The sequence below is a fragment of the Pagrus major genome, chromosome 23 (assembly GCF_040436345.1).
Source record: "Pagrus major chromosome 23, Pma_NU_1.0".
Taxonomy (NCBI): Eukaryota; Metazoa; Chordata; class Actinopteri; order Spariformes; family Sparidae; genus Pagrus; species Pagrus major.
This window is the reverse complement of record NC_133237.1, coordinates 18,276,048-18,290,931: the sequence shown is the minus strand read 5'-3', so window position 1 is coordinate 18,290,931 and position 14,884 is coordinate 18,276,048. Positions and strand designations below refer to the sequence as shown.

General features: G+C 41.3%; 1 long non-coding RNA gene across 1 annotated transcript in view; it reads right to left on the bottom strand.

Annotated features, from left to right (window-relative positions):
- LOC141019681 (uncharacterized) overlaps positions 1-14,411 on the bottom strand; it is a 43,878-nt gene extending 29,467 nt beyond the window's left edge. The window contains exon 1 of the long non-coding RNA XR_012180788.1: positions 14,357-14,411. This is a non-coding gene — a long non-coding RNA (uncharacterized lncRNA). The remainder of the gene's footprint in view (positions 1-14,356) is intronic.
- Between the last annotated feature and the right edge of the window lie 473 nt (positions 14,412-14,884).

Below are 14,884 nucleotides of genomic sequence, written 5' to 3'. Positions count from 1 at the left end.
TAGACCCATCATGAAGGGGAATGAAGGGCTGCTAATTCCTCCAAGCAATGCAGCACTGACTACTAATAGAGAATACCTGATACCTTATAGGCTTAACAGCTACACTGGTCTAATGCAACGGAAACATGACACACTTACAAAATCGGTCCATCACAACATGTTCCTGCCTTCTTTGCATTCAGAGAGAAAGGCTGACATTTAAATATAATCCTGCTGACATGCAAACTAACTGCAGCCAATTCCATAACCCGTACGTGCATCAGAAGAAAAAAAAATTATGCGTGAATCTGAAACCAATCACAGGTGGATACAGACTCTCACTCAATAAAATACAAACTAAATTTAATGAGCTCTCAAGCTCCTTCACACTGACATTTCCTCTTCAATTTCTCCATCTTTTTACAACTATCATTCACCCTACCTCCATTTCTCTTTTCCCCCAGCACCGCCTGCCCACCCCTCCGCCTCCCCCGCTCAGTTTTTCATTCTAAATCCACTTCTCTGCCTCCATCTTTTTCTCTCTCCATCCAAAACAACAGCCATTCCAGAAAGAGGGCCATCAATCTTCTTCAATGAGACCAGAGTGCGAGAGAGTGCCAAGGCTACAACAGATTACTATCTTTCCTTACCCCCACTCAACACTGGATAACATATAGAAGGAGAGGATGGGCAGACAGAGAGGCAGGGACGGTGGAGAGCGAGTCAAAGAAACAATCTTAGATAGCAGGCGGACACATTAGATCTTAAAAGCCTCAAACCCCTGTCAACAGCGGAGGCTTGTCAAGTAAAGAAGCACAGCAGCTGAATTTAAAAACTCTAATCCTAACTGGCAACTCCAAACCTGACCCTTGATTTATTTCCACAGAGAGCTCTGCTAATAGGAAGACATGAGCATCACCGCAGCTTTCATCTCCGGTAGACAGCTGGCTTTGGTGGAGGATTGGAATTCATTGGTCATAATGATCATTTTTTAAATTGTGAATTAGCTATGGATCATCTTGATCTGTAAAATGTCAACAAAATGATTTTAAAAAATGACTTATATGCATGGTAGGGTTGGCTGACCATTTGGCTGGACCTCTGTTGAATTAGATTAGTCGCTTTAAAGGAAGTGAATACATATGCAATGACTTATATTACATTATATATCTTTAATTAATTGACATTACTTTGTAAAAATCTGTTTTCACTTTAACATTAAAGAGGTTTTTTTTGTAATTTTTTTGTCAAACAAGCCGAATTATATTGACCATGATTCCATTTATAAAAGCAATAAAAGGGAAAAACTAATAAAAGGGAAACATCCAAGGGGGTGAATACTTCCTATAGGCACTGTAAATATCGGATCAGACTCTATCCATAGATACCTAATATTAAACCAGGATTGAAAAATAATGGTTACAGTTGAGCAGATCTGGATATTTGTGGATGTGGAGCATGAGCATCTATGTGCAAAAATAGAAAGGAGGTGCAAAGGAAACATGACGGAGCAGCTGATATTGACACATGTATTTTAAAAGACAGGTGAAGCAAACAGTCGTTAGTGCACGTGTGAAAGTGTGTGTGCATCAAAGAGTGTCATAACCTCAATGTGCAGCTTCAATGAAAGTGTGTACACGTGTGTGATGGAGCACTGACACTCACAGAGGTGGAAAAGCCAGAGCCGTGACCTTGCAGCCGAGAGGGGTTTTTAACGAGCCGCCTGACTGCCCTGTGTGTTGCAGTGGCAATAATCCACACATACACACACACACACATATATATACACAGTGCAGCGCTAGTAAATCCAAGGCCAAGTGTGTGCTTCTAAGGAATGAGATGGGATACATGGGAAAGTGTGGAGGAGAAATTTTGCATAGAAAATTCTCTTTTCAGCAGCTAACACAAGTGTGGTGCAGCCAAAAGCTCTCTTATTACTTATACAACATGGTCTTCTCAAGCGGTGTACAATCATGTTCAATTCAAGGACAAAACAAGACCAGCTCTGACAGCTACATCCACAATTGAACATGATAGGGCTAATCGCTATGCAGCTTTCTCACTGAGGAGATCTTACATGGGGGAGTTTTGTCAGGCATAATAAACTCTCCTTGCGTTGTCAAAGCGCTGTTGAGGAGGAAGGTTAAACTTAGAGCTGTCTGTAAAGCCGTCCCTCTGCAGCAGCGGTGCTCTGACTGGGGATCAGCGTAGTGTGGCTTCTGTTGGGCCTCTGGGCCACACAGCGACGGAGAGCAGGAGGAGGCAGCAGTGGGGCTCAGCCCAGCGCTAAAGACTTTGACACTAACATAATCACTGATAATTGATTCGGCTGGTGAGGAAGGTGTAACATTAAAGGATAAAAACAGCAGCGGTGGTGGCAGCACAGCGTCGGGGCTTAATGTGAGCTGATGGGGCCGACACTGCCTGTCACACGCCGTCTCATCACACAAGAAGCGAAGATTCTGAAGACACATATCATCAAATCAGTATCAGCCCCGGACCCGCTCAGCCCCCTCAAAGGGGCTTTGATCAGCAATGGGCCAAGGAAAGCGAGGGGCCACACAGGCCAAGGACGGGGGGGAGAGAGACGGAGGAGGAGGATGGAAAGAAGACGAGCATCCTTCACTGCTGCCGAACGGCCCTGAGATATCACATGACAGGACACAAACAGCAGGGTGTATGCACCCAAGGTTCAAACAGCATTACAGCTTATTAAGCTTACCATAGGCCATAACCTTGTCCAGTCCAGTGACAGTAATAAATACAGGCAGATTTGAGCATGATCTGACTTGCATGTGATTTTATTAAATTTTCATTTGCAACTAATGTTGAGTTCTGAGAAGCTCCGACTTCATGTTTGATTGGCGAAAGCATTTTACAAACGCAAAGACAAGATACTGTTGAACACTTGAAAAAGCTAAAATTATTACAGAGAGTAATTCACCAGCTAATTTGAGGGGCAAATAATTGATTAAGTCATCAGTTTTCACGCAAAATTACCCCAAATTACCAGCTTTTCAAATTTGCTAATTTCCTTTGTTTTATGTCTGAATATTGCAAGGTTTTGGACTGTTGGTGGGACAAAACAGGACATTTGAAATATCACTTCAGGCTTTAAGAAATTAAGATGGCTGTTTTGCTCTGTTTTCTGAAGTTTTATTTAAAAAATCATCTAAAGATGAATGAATAATGAAAATAAAACAGAGGGCTGACCTGAATGCTTTGAGGAAAAGCTATCAACACTGAAGGCTACTGTGTCGGGTTGTGTGTCGAAGGGAAGGCAGCAGATATTGAAGTCGCAATAAAAATCACAATCTTATTAACTATTTCTTGACAAACCTTCCTTCCAGTTACACCACTGAAAAAGCCCAAAGCCATGTTGGTCTGTTTCCCTGTGTCACATGCACTAAAATAAAAGTAAAACAAAGAGGAACTATCAAACTAAACTAAATGCAGCCTGTACAAGATGTTCACAAGTTAATCTATTTGTTATTCACTGTATATTTGGTTCTCACTTGCAATATTCAAATTGGAGCATAACAGTCAGCTAATATTGCAGTCACACTTAAGCTAATGTTCTTCTCATTATCTTATAATAAAATGACTACTTTAATAATAATCTGCCAAAACTTCATTAACAGATTGCCAACGTGTGGGAAACACTTTAACGTGAAATAAATCTGAGAGCTTTCTCATTTTGGGGAGTAATAAACACTTTTAACCTGTTCCAACTGTGATTTGAGCTGACCCGTTTCTTAACATGGCATAACATGGAGCGCCAATCCTAGTCAACCTCACAGCTTTGTTATTAAGGTGTAATGGAGACACATGAGGTAAGTCTAGTAGCGGTGACTGGGGTGTGCCTATCTGCTGAATGAACTGATGAAGACGGAGGGCTCCCTGTAGCCTTACAGTCAGAGCGCTGATAAATTGGCCGGCCTCCACCCTCTCCCCAACTGCAGGAAGGATGTGTGTGTTCATGAGAATCAGCATGGACGCCTTCTAGACTGGAACTGACAACATTAAGTGGCACTGTGACCGCTTTCATGAACACAGGGAGGCCAACAGCACCAAGGAGCAGGAAGGCCTTTATTATGTCACCGAACAGTAGACATAAAAGGAGCCAGTCAGACTATCTGTGTGCCTCCTCAGCACCGGCACACTCACCTTTCCCAAATTAAAGGTTAAAGAGTACAAACAGCATGAGACAGACAGACAAACACACATTTCTACCTTGTGCCGCAGACAAAAATACATTACCTTATGTTGAAAATGGCTGGTGGGAGATCAAAGACTTCCCAGATGTTTAACAGAACTATAGGAGTTGTGCCGGGGTCGGATATCTTACAGCGGAGAAGGGGAGGAAAAGGGGGGCTGAGAGGAAAAAAAGGAGTAATTGCAAATAGAGACGGGGAGAGGGGAGCAGTGAAAAGCTGCAGGCTGAAGACAGTAGGGAGAGAGGAGGAAGACTGGGATGACGCCAGTGAGAAAATGCAAATGAGAGGCTGCCGAGCAAAGTGGAAAGAGAGGAGAGAGAACGTGAGAGATTACTATGGGGACTGCTGGAAGGGAATCTGAAGAGCAGAACAAAGCTGACAATGAAAAAGTGTGGCGGGGGGGTTGTAAAGAGCACAGGAGGAAACGGCAACGCATGAGACATGACGAGCACGCATCACGCAGCCTTTTGCTGCTAAAATGGGCCGCATGCTTTCTCATATGTCCTTCAAAACGTAGATATGACGGCTGTCGACATCACAGCACAATATGTTCCAAGACAGAATATGCATAGACACAGAAAATTAAAAGATGAAGAGACGTAGCGAGAAATAGAGAGGTATATTAAAAGGATGGAGATGATCCCCAAAGATGTGGCCCATGGCATCTGTTTGTCACTTCAGCCAGAAGCACAGGGAGGAAGAGGAGGTGGAGGAGGAGGAATGTAGGCAGCGGACTAAGAGGTAGCTCCTCTTCTCAGTCTCGTGCTCCCTGGCTGTCCTCCACCAGCAGCTGGAGGCTAAACTTAAGCTCTGCCAGCAGCCACCAGGGAGAGAAGAAGGGCCTTGGGAAGGGGTCATCCACAATCACCGACCAAAACAACACTGTGGATCGCACATTTGCATCATTAGCAGAGGAGCGAGAGTCCCCTGATGTCTACCCACTGCACAACAGATCCCTCAGAAATGTGGCCACCACAGCGCCTGTGCACATAAACATCCTCTGCACAATCGCCACACAGCGATGTCAGCCTCCTCTTCATGAATATTCATTGGCCTCATTAACACTCAAGTGGGGAATCACAGCATATTGCATGAGACTCCCGTTACTTGGAGAGAGAACGAGAGTTGAGGGGAAGAAGAGATGGGACACATGGTGACTGTAGAGGAAGCAAAGGGGAAGAGAGACCGAGTAAGAAGCAAAGCCTTCTTTCCACTGCCAGAAAACTTTTCTTTTTTTTTAAATCTCAAGAGTGGAGTGGGGGGAAATGTCCTATATTGTTCCGGGAGCTGATACCCTCCTGTCGCTTTTCCTTATGAAGCCAGACTAGGGCAGTATGAAGCAGCGTCAGCAGCAGGGACAGCACAGCGGGAGCACAGGATTGGAATTACAGACCATTTTACGCTGCAAATCCTCCAGCAATAAAAGCTTTAAAACAGCTGCAATTTCTCTGCTTCGCAATAACTGCTAAACTGTAGGGGATATGTGTGAATACACCTCAACGCAAGCTGCAGCCGTGCCTCATGCTACCCCCGCCCTGGTTCAGGAACAAAACACAACCACACATACAGCCGGGCTGCCTTGTACTCAAGACACTGATTCTGTCAGTCCACTCAGTCAGACTCTCTCTGAGCCACTTGCCAACAGACACACATGCGGACAGACACTTCCACACATAGAGGGAGGATTATTTTCTCTTTATGTTGTAATGCCAGTGAATCTCTTAACGGGAACTGCCAACAGGGGAAATCTCCCATCATGCAGCTGTGTGTCCTCAGAGAGTCTCTGGAAACTGTAGAAACAGCAGACTCTATTTCCTTGACTTTCTCTCCGTGGCTTTGGTAACAGAAACAGCCGGCCACCATGGGAGGAAGAAATGAGACAAAGTCAGGCGATGCCCAAAATTTTGCCCCACCAGAGTCAGTCTGGTCCTTTAAAGGGCACAGACAAAACCTCTGGCACCATAATTGCACCACGTCTCTGGAAATCAATACTGCTGCTTACATCAGGGGCCTCTACCACAGCTATTTCATATTCCACCTTCTACACACGGTTTCTGACAAAAAAAAAAAAAACCTTCAATTTCAGAACAGTATGAACTATTGATTTCACAGCCACAATTCTTACACTCCCCCCGCCTCCCCTTGTCCTCTTTCTTTTCCACTTTTCAAGTCCCCCACGCAACTCCTTTCCCACTCTCAGGAGTGTTTTCTGTTGGAGTGGTCCTTACCTGTGAACTTGATCATCTTAGACAGTTCAAATCCTTCACAAGTGGCTTCTCATTGCTTTATTTCAATTGGTTTGGGTCAAGGTCCTTCTTCAGAGAAGTTTCATACATTGGTAACATGAATCAAAAGCAATGCCTTTTACTGTAGCTCTTCAAATATCTGTCAGATATTCAAATCTAACAAAGGAGCTTTTTTTCTGCTCCAAATGAAGATCGCAGGTACGTAGCAGTATTTTCAGAGACATGTCACTGTTCTTTAAATTGTTTGTTCTTTCTTTTGACCTGGTTTCAGTATGGCTGTTCCGAATATCATTTTTTGGGCTACGGAGTAGTGAATACTCAACAGTGAATACTCATAGCTTCTCAGCTGAGAAGTTTTTAGTGTTGCTCACAAAATACTGCGATATACTCAACTTGCTTTTCCTATCAGCTCTCTTTCCACCTCTGGTCTCTTTATTGCACACACATCGACCGGCTTGCCATGCCCCATGTCTTTCTCTTTCTCTCTCATTTGTCTGCTCTGTGGACTTTCTTCGTCAGAACTATTACAATGTTTCATAAAGTCGCTGAAAAAAACACAACTCACCTCTTGGATTTTGCAGTTCGCCTTTATTGATAGTCCACAGTCAAAACCTACACATAGCAGAATGTCAAAATTATAAACCAACAACCTACCTAACAAACCAATATTTAAAAAGCTGAATATTCAGGCCCATGAGAGCAGTCTGAGCTGCATTTCATTTCTTTGCCACTTAGGATCTCTTAATCAAAGCAATAAAAACAAAAGACATTGTTTTTTTTTAACTATCTGATGTGACTCGAAGTGACAAATCATCTGATGTTTCTCCAGAAGTTCTATGTAAATGAAACGCACCATTACCTTGACTAAAATTATAAAGATGCAGCAAACAATTATCCTCATTTTTAAATCATCTGCCGATTACTCAAAACATTTGCTCAAAGAAATATAAAAAAAATTGTAGAAAATAGTAAAAATTGCTCATCACAAGTCACAACAGCCCAAGCTAACATATTCAAAATGAGTTTTTTGAAAGGTCCAAAATCCCCAAACATTCAATTTATCATTATTAAAGACTAAAAGAAAAACAGCAAATGAAAAACATGACACATGAAAAACTGAAAACAATTTACTTTAGGCATTTTCACTTTGATAAATTGACCTAAGTGACGGTAACTAAATACATTCAACTAAATTCATTTATTAAAGATCAGTCTATAAATTCACTAGTCGCTTAGTCTCTATTATTGTTATTATGACATAAAATGGAACATTTCGGGAGGCCACACTGTTTGCAAAAAATATTACACAAAAATCAAAGGAAATGTTTCAAATTAATGTTTCATAACGCCCTCAACACTTGTCGGACTGGGCCTCTCTTGACTTTTGGGTATGATACATTATTCCTTCTGCCTTCAACATTTTACCAAAAAATGATATCCTTTTCAAATGCCAAATCAAATAATAATTCAGCCATGACAGAGCTGGAACTGGTAATCAAACCATTAGGACGGGTCACCGTTTTCCACGCTCAAATGCCAGATAATATCAGCAAAATTGGATCTGACTTTTGGGCAGTGACACTTTTAACCAACTGTGTTGTCATTAATTCATATTCAGATGGCTTCCCTGGGTCACGAGTTGCGCTGAGCAGTCTGGCATAGACCGGGGACCTGACCAGTTCAAATCGCAGGTCCAAACTCAGCATGCATGCATGATTTAAATACATCTAAATGGCAGATGGCGAGAAGAGAGCTGGCTCGTGTCTGGCTCCATGACAGAAGAAGTGATGTAGGAGAAGCAGAAGATGAGGCTGCGTATTAGAGTGAGGAATGGCTTGGCTTGTCTTTAAGATTACTTTCCCTCTTAAAACATTCACTTCATCTGTGTCACTCCTGCTCCCAAGTTGTTATTGGAAAATAGGAAAGGTGGAAAACCATTCAATGCCGGCACTGTCTGCATCAGTCACACGCTGACACACACATACACACAGAAAATACATTTCATCCTCCATATCCGAAACAGCCAATAGCACTGGCAGGCATTTGCGACCCCAATCCATATTTCAATTTCCCTCCTCTCATGCAAACTAATTCAATACTTGTTGCCTTCCCTCACAAGCGATCCGCAATGTGAGAAATGAGCTTCTTCTCATGCTGCATTTATAAAAGGCCCAATAAGAGACATTTTTGAGTGGGCCTCTGCCTATATCAATTATGTCTTAGTAGGCCGGCACACAGGCTGATTCTTGGAAGGAGCATTAGAGGATGAAAAATCAGTGCTTAGCAACATTCTCACCACACTGTAATACAATATGCAGATCACTTTCCTCCATATTTCTGCACTCAGAATACATTCAGCCCACATTAGCTGCAGTTAAAAATCACATTTTACATCACAAACTGTCAGCACTTAAGAACTTGACTACTCATGTTTTCAAGCCAATTAAATAAGCATTAAGCTGACAGTGGGTGTCAGTAGAATGAGTAGTTCACATATGACATATGCTAATTTGAGATTTGACCCTTAAAGTGCAAATCAGCTTAAAACAAAAGTCGCACATACATTTTTTTCCCTATCTGGTCCGATTTGTGAACTTGTAAAAGTCCCTCACGAAGCCAAAAACTGAAATGGCAAAGCTGGAGGCTGTGATGCCATCAGCCAACACTTTCTGGATCAGATCCATCAGCACAGCTCAGGAAACAGACTGGCCAGAGTGACAAATACAAGTCTAGGGAAATTTACATATACTCATATAATCAAGCTCATTATTTGTGAGGAAAATAATCAGTTGACCTCCATTCATTAGAGAGTCTACAATAGATTTGAATGATGATTTTCAGTGACTTTCTTCTGACTAACTAGTATTTGATGCACAAACTGCTGTAGCATTTACCAAGGACTTTTGTGTTCTAAGATGGGCACGCTGTAGAAGGCTTGTGTTGTTTGTAATGATCCAGTTTGTCTTTTGTATATACCTTGTTCTGGATGTCTTTTCTGTGTACGGACTGTGAAAACAAATTTCCTCTACAGAGAACAATAAAAGAATGGATGGGAATCTGAATGTCAGAGTAAACAGATAAAGAACATGGCTCAAAGGGACTCGACATTGATATGGATTTCTTTCAGCTGAACTGGCAAATACCGACGAGATAATGGATAATTTCACATTGTTTTGCTCTAAAAAGAAGTTAATAAACTGTAGTTTTTGCACACCTGAGGGTAAGAAAGGCTAGGGTGTAGTAAGCAAAGACGAAAATGCAGCTCTAATAACATTATGTTAAAACTTGTTGTCTTTTCCGTCCTCTCTGAACCCTTGTGAAACATGTGTTGCAAATTACAAATTGTGTTGTTTTCCTCTGAAACTGGAAAAAGCTCTCACCTTGGCGACATGTTTGGCACGCTAGTCTACCTTGCGTGGCTTTACCCAGGTGCAGCATTTTGACGTAATGAGAGCAACAACTTCTTCTCTGCGCTTTATTCCAGATCACAAACTTGGCGCATACTGCCACCTACTGTATGAGTGTCTCAATGCTGCCCTCGTGAAATAATGAAAGCAATTTGACTTCTTATTATCGACGCTATTTCTTGGCTATAATTGATTGTAGCTGATAAAAAGCAGATAATATAAATCAATTATCCCAATATATGTGCAATATTGTTGTCACGATATTGGAATTTCTAACTTCGATACAATATCTTGAAAAACATCGATATTCAATACCATATTCCATGCCACAGAGAAAAATTGCCGACACATTGAGGGCCACCACATAAAATGTGCTTGTGTGTGAAGAACAACAACATCTAAGTACATTTACTTCTGGAGCTAGTACTGGAGTATCAATGCTGTGAAAAATGAGTACTGAAACCATTTAAAATGTTCAGTATCGATATGTATCGATATTTCTATACTTTTGACAACACTAATGCGCAATATGTATCAGTCTGATAAATTATCAGTACAACATATATATATCAGTACAATATATATGTGCGTACCTGATGGCAAGCTAGGTGCAGCAGGGTCACCCTGAGAAGTGGTGCGGAGCAGAGACGAACTGTTAACTTGATACCACTAAAGCAGATGGTCTATAATTTATCCATACATTCTGTACTCTAATTCACTGTCAATGCATTATGTAAATGCAGGGGCATGTGTGTGAGTATGTACACACCAACAAACTCACATGAGGCTGTTGAAATAGGGAAAGATGAGTAACAACACCTGCTCCAACTCAGGAGCCTGCCTGGCTGCACTTTTTCCCCACAACTCTTTGGCCATGTAAAGGGAGAGGCAAGCAGGTAATAGCGACAAATTTAGGGGCTTAAACGGCGACAGCTTTACGATGCCTGAGCGGCCTCTATGACTCCATTCCTGTCAGATTCTATTAGTTTGGTCTCCACCGTGTGTTTCGATTGGCTCTTGGCCTATTCCCAGCAGTTACAGAAGCACCTCTCGTAAATAAACCAAATAGCTGCATCTTGTAGTGTATGAAGAGGGGGGCTCTGGGCAGCTGGGCACTTGTGTGTAAAGAACATCTGACAGAGTGGTTGAATAGTTTAATATACAGCACCGAGCTGAACGGACACAGTCGACTAGAGGGAGAGCTCGACACACATCAGTGTGAGACTTTAAATCTGACTAGTGTTTAAGAAGAATACAAGCAGCCAGGCGAGAAAAGCACTTCTAAATCAAGACAAGTGGTCTCATTCCACTCTACACACACACAAACGCAAACACACACACTCCTATAAACAAAAGGAAAAGTGTGTCTGTCTGCCAGCTGCCAGGTGGAAGTCTAAGGAAAGGCCACCTGTCTAATAACTGTTTTTGATGCGTACAGCTCAGCAATATGAAACTGAGCATCTGGTCTGTCCCCTCCAAACTGATCTTGTTAACAGGAAGCATATCTGTGTTCCTCTTATATAGAATTTATTTCGGTCTTTCGCCCAAATAGGTTTTCCCTTTCCAGAAAACATCATTTGTGTTTATTAATTTAACCAATCAGGGTTTGTGAATGCAATGCAATTTTGCCACCAACTCTCAACTGCCAGATGTCCACTGGATATTTCACATAAGGAGCACAGTGTCTCCCTCAGAATAAGAATTTATTTGATGTATTCCACCACAAGCTGAGAATCGTTTGAGCTATTCTAAAACCAAGTCACTTGTTCTTTAGAAACCAAATAGCCCAGGAGGAAAACTAAATGGAATAATAAATTCTGGTAATAATTATTAAAATGCAATGCTTGACATGCTGCGGCTGAATTATTTTTTTATGGCTTTGAGATGGCTTTTGAAAAACATTTTCTTGCAGAGATAAAAATACTAGACTACGGCTCAGTTGGGACCTGGGACTGCTCATAATAAAAAGACAATCAGCTGTATTGAAAAGAAAACATATACACTTAAATACATAGACGCATATACAGTAGTTCCTATTTAATAATCAAGTGCAAGATAATGATATACTGTAGGTTACTACATGTCTGTATATGTGCTATTTATATGACTTTCGTGTTCTGTATGGGCCGTTTTCACAGCCGACACTCTGACTTGTCACAGCAGAAAAAGGCACAGGTGTAATTAATATTTTTAACGATGGCTCAAAGTCTATCCAGCCTATTTTCCATCAAATTAGCTCTGGTTTGTTTCTAGTCAAATTCATGAAATCTTGGTGTTATGTAAAGACCAGCCCACGTTCCTACTAGTTTTTAGCAGAATCATTATGATCAAGGATGCGTCATCAACGGAGGGCGTTGCACAAATGCACAATGACCTGTATAATATGGCACACCCACTTCAGTTCACACGTCAGGTCGAGGAAAACCTGCTATTTTTTGGTTCCAGTAGGGAGACAACTTTTGGAAGTTCTGAACAAATTTATTTTTTGTCAAAAAGCAGTGAATGGTTCAAAATTAAGTGTGCAAACTGGAACAGAACTGGTTCCATGTTTGTGGAAAGGGGTATCAGTGAGTCAGCCTGCACAGCAGGAAGACCCTGAAACTAGGAAATCAAGTGCAGTCCTCGTTAATATTATCAATTACTCCTGTGGTTTTCCCCCTATTCCATGTCATGGCTGCTGTGAATAAGGCCTCTTGTATTTTACTGTGTTGTAGTCTTTTTTCTGATTTTCAACATCAGTATAGATTTATTTGTTATGATCACCGAATGCTATGTGTGAAGGTGAACACAACTGCATCTCACCGCTCAATCCTTCACAGTGCTGAGTGCAGACTGATTTTGTTGGACTATAGGCTATTATGACATAAGTGAGTGATGACAGTGAGTGATGACAAAGTTGAAGCACAAAACTGTTTGTATGAAGAACTAAAATAAATCAGCAAGAATAAAGAGCGCAACGGCCTGAGAAGTAAGGACGGTATTTTACACTGCAGATGGAGCTGCAGCTCAATAAAACTTGAATATTCTCACAAACTTTCTATCAAGTTAAGAATCAAGAATCCCTCTTTACCAGCAGCTGCGGAAAGAATCTGTGCAACATATGGGAGAGTAGTAAAATGAGAAGAATGCTTAGCAAGCCAGCCGAGTTATCTTCGGGATTCAAATATTTTCACCATTGACTGTTATGAATCAAACAAGGCTTCCATTCAGAGTGTTTCTGAACTCCCACACACCTCCCTGCACATGCTTACAGCACAGCTGAGCAGAAATGCTGTGGGACAAAGCGACTGACTTCTTACCGCCTCAAGTAAGCATTAAACTGTTCCACCAACTATCCTGCTTCTTTATTACTCATCAACAAATAAGTAATGAGATTAGTTTCACCTTTCAAATTACTTGTTTCATGAAACATTGTTATATTTAGGGACTTATTCCACCCATTGATTGTTGGCTTATTTGTAGTTTCTAGTTCAAGACATTTCTTGTCCTGTTACCAGCCTCTATTTGTGGATTGATTTGTTTTCTGATTTAGTCATTTGTTTTGTTTCCACTACTAGTTTAAATCATTATTTATTCATTCAATGTGAATGCACTGTCAACTGTCGTCAAAAATATGAATATGAATATGAATATGAATATTTGAAACGATTTCAATACTTATTTTCTGCAGTACTTCTCTCCTAGTACAAGATGACAAACAAGCTATGTTTCGGGGCAAAAAAAGTTTACTCTAGAGGAAAGTCGTCAATGTGTCATTGTATGGCTTTGTTATATTCGTCTTTTAATAAAAAATATATATATTTATGCCTTCAATGTAATTTTTTCCCCCATGGTATTATTGATTAACTTGCTCTGTGAAAAGTGATGCTGTACTCTTCCTAGCCTTAATTTTTTTGATGACTTAAATGTTCTTTCACTTGTTTCTTCTTCTTGTTTCTTTTCTTCTCTGTTGTTTAAAACTTCTTTTACCTCGACTATTATATTTTCATGCATCTTGCAGAGGTAAGTTAGGACCTCACTCTGCATTGCAGAGTCTCTGCTGGACTCTTCCCTCGCTGTGCTCCGCTGGTTGCAACCTGCAGCTGTCCTGCACTGCGCATGGAGATGCAACAGAGGGGGGGGGAGCTTTGCTCACTATTTGGCAGGATAGTCAGGCTGAGTCGGAGGATACGGCATCCCGTGCGTTCTTTATAGTAAGCTCATTATTTTGCATGTCCCTCTCTCTTCTCAAATATTTTTCATGGAGATACAACCAGTCGACAGACCGCGGTGTGACACAGAAAATGACAAAAAGCAGCAGAAAAGTCCTCCCCGCCAGCTCGACACCTCGAAAAACAAACCTGAGCCGCTACAGGACTGCTAACATTAGCCGGCTAGGGGCTAATATCCCCCCTCTAAAAGTGCTTCCAGCGTTAAAAGAAGCCCAGACGTACATTATACTGGGACAATATAATAAAGTACAGGCGATAACTGTAGGATGAACCGGTTATTATAGCTTTAAACTCACCTTTGTTTCGCTGTTGCAAGAAAGAGATGAGGGATTTTTTTTGACAAGAGCTGTCACCGCACTTCCGGGTTCGAATGTGACGTGTACGGGCGTCCAATGAGCGCGCGGCCATGCTGGGATTGTTTTGGTTTTGGACACAGAAGAGAAACACAGATCTTAATTTAACTGCACTGTCACTGAACTATTAACGTCACTACAGCCCAAAGTGTGATTAATTAAACTTCATAATTACTCGCATTAAAGAGTATTAAGATATGATGAGATGAAACTTTATCGATCGCCCTGGAGGGAAATTTATAACAAGAAATATACCAGAAAGCAGCTGTGGAAAAACTTACTCTTTATGCAGCGGAATGGCCCCTGTCAGAGTTATTGTGTCGATGTATTATTTTTATTTATGCAATATTGTGTTTGATGCATTCTTCTAGCCGGTGGAGGTTTAGCCTGGAGCAATGCATCATATTTTATGAGCTACTCATATGTTTTAATCAAACAATGTTAATCTGAAAAGTGGCAAGTAACAATATC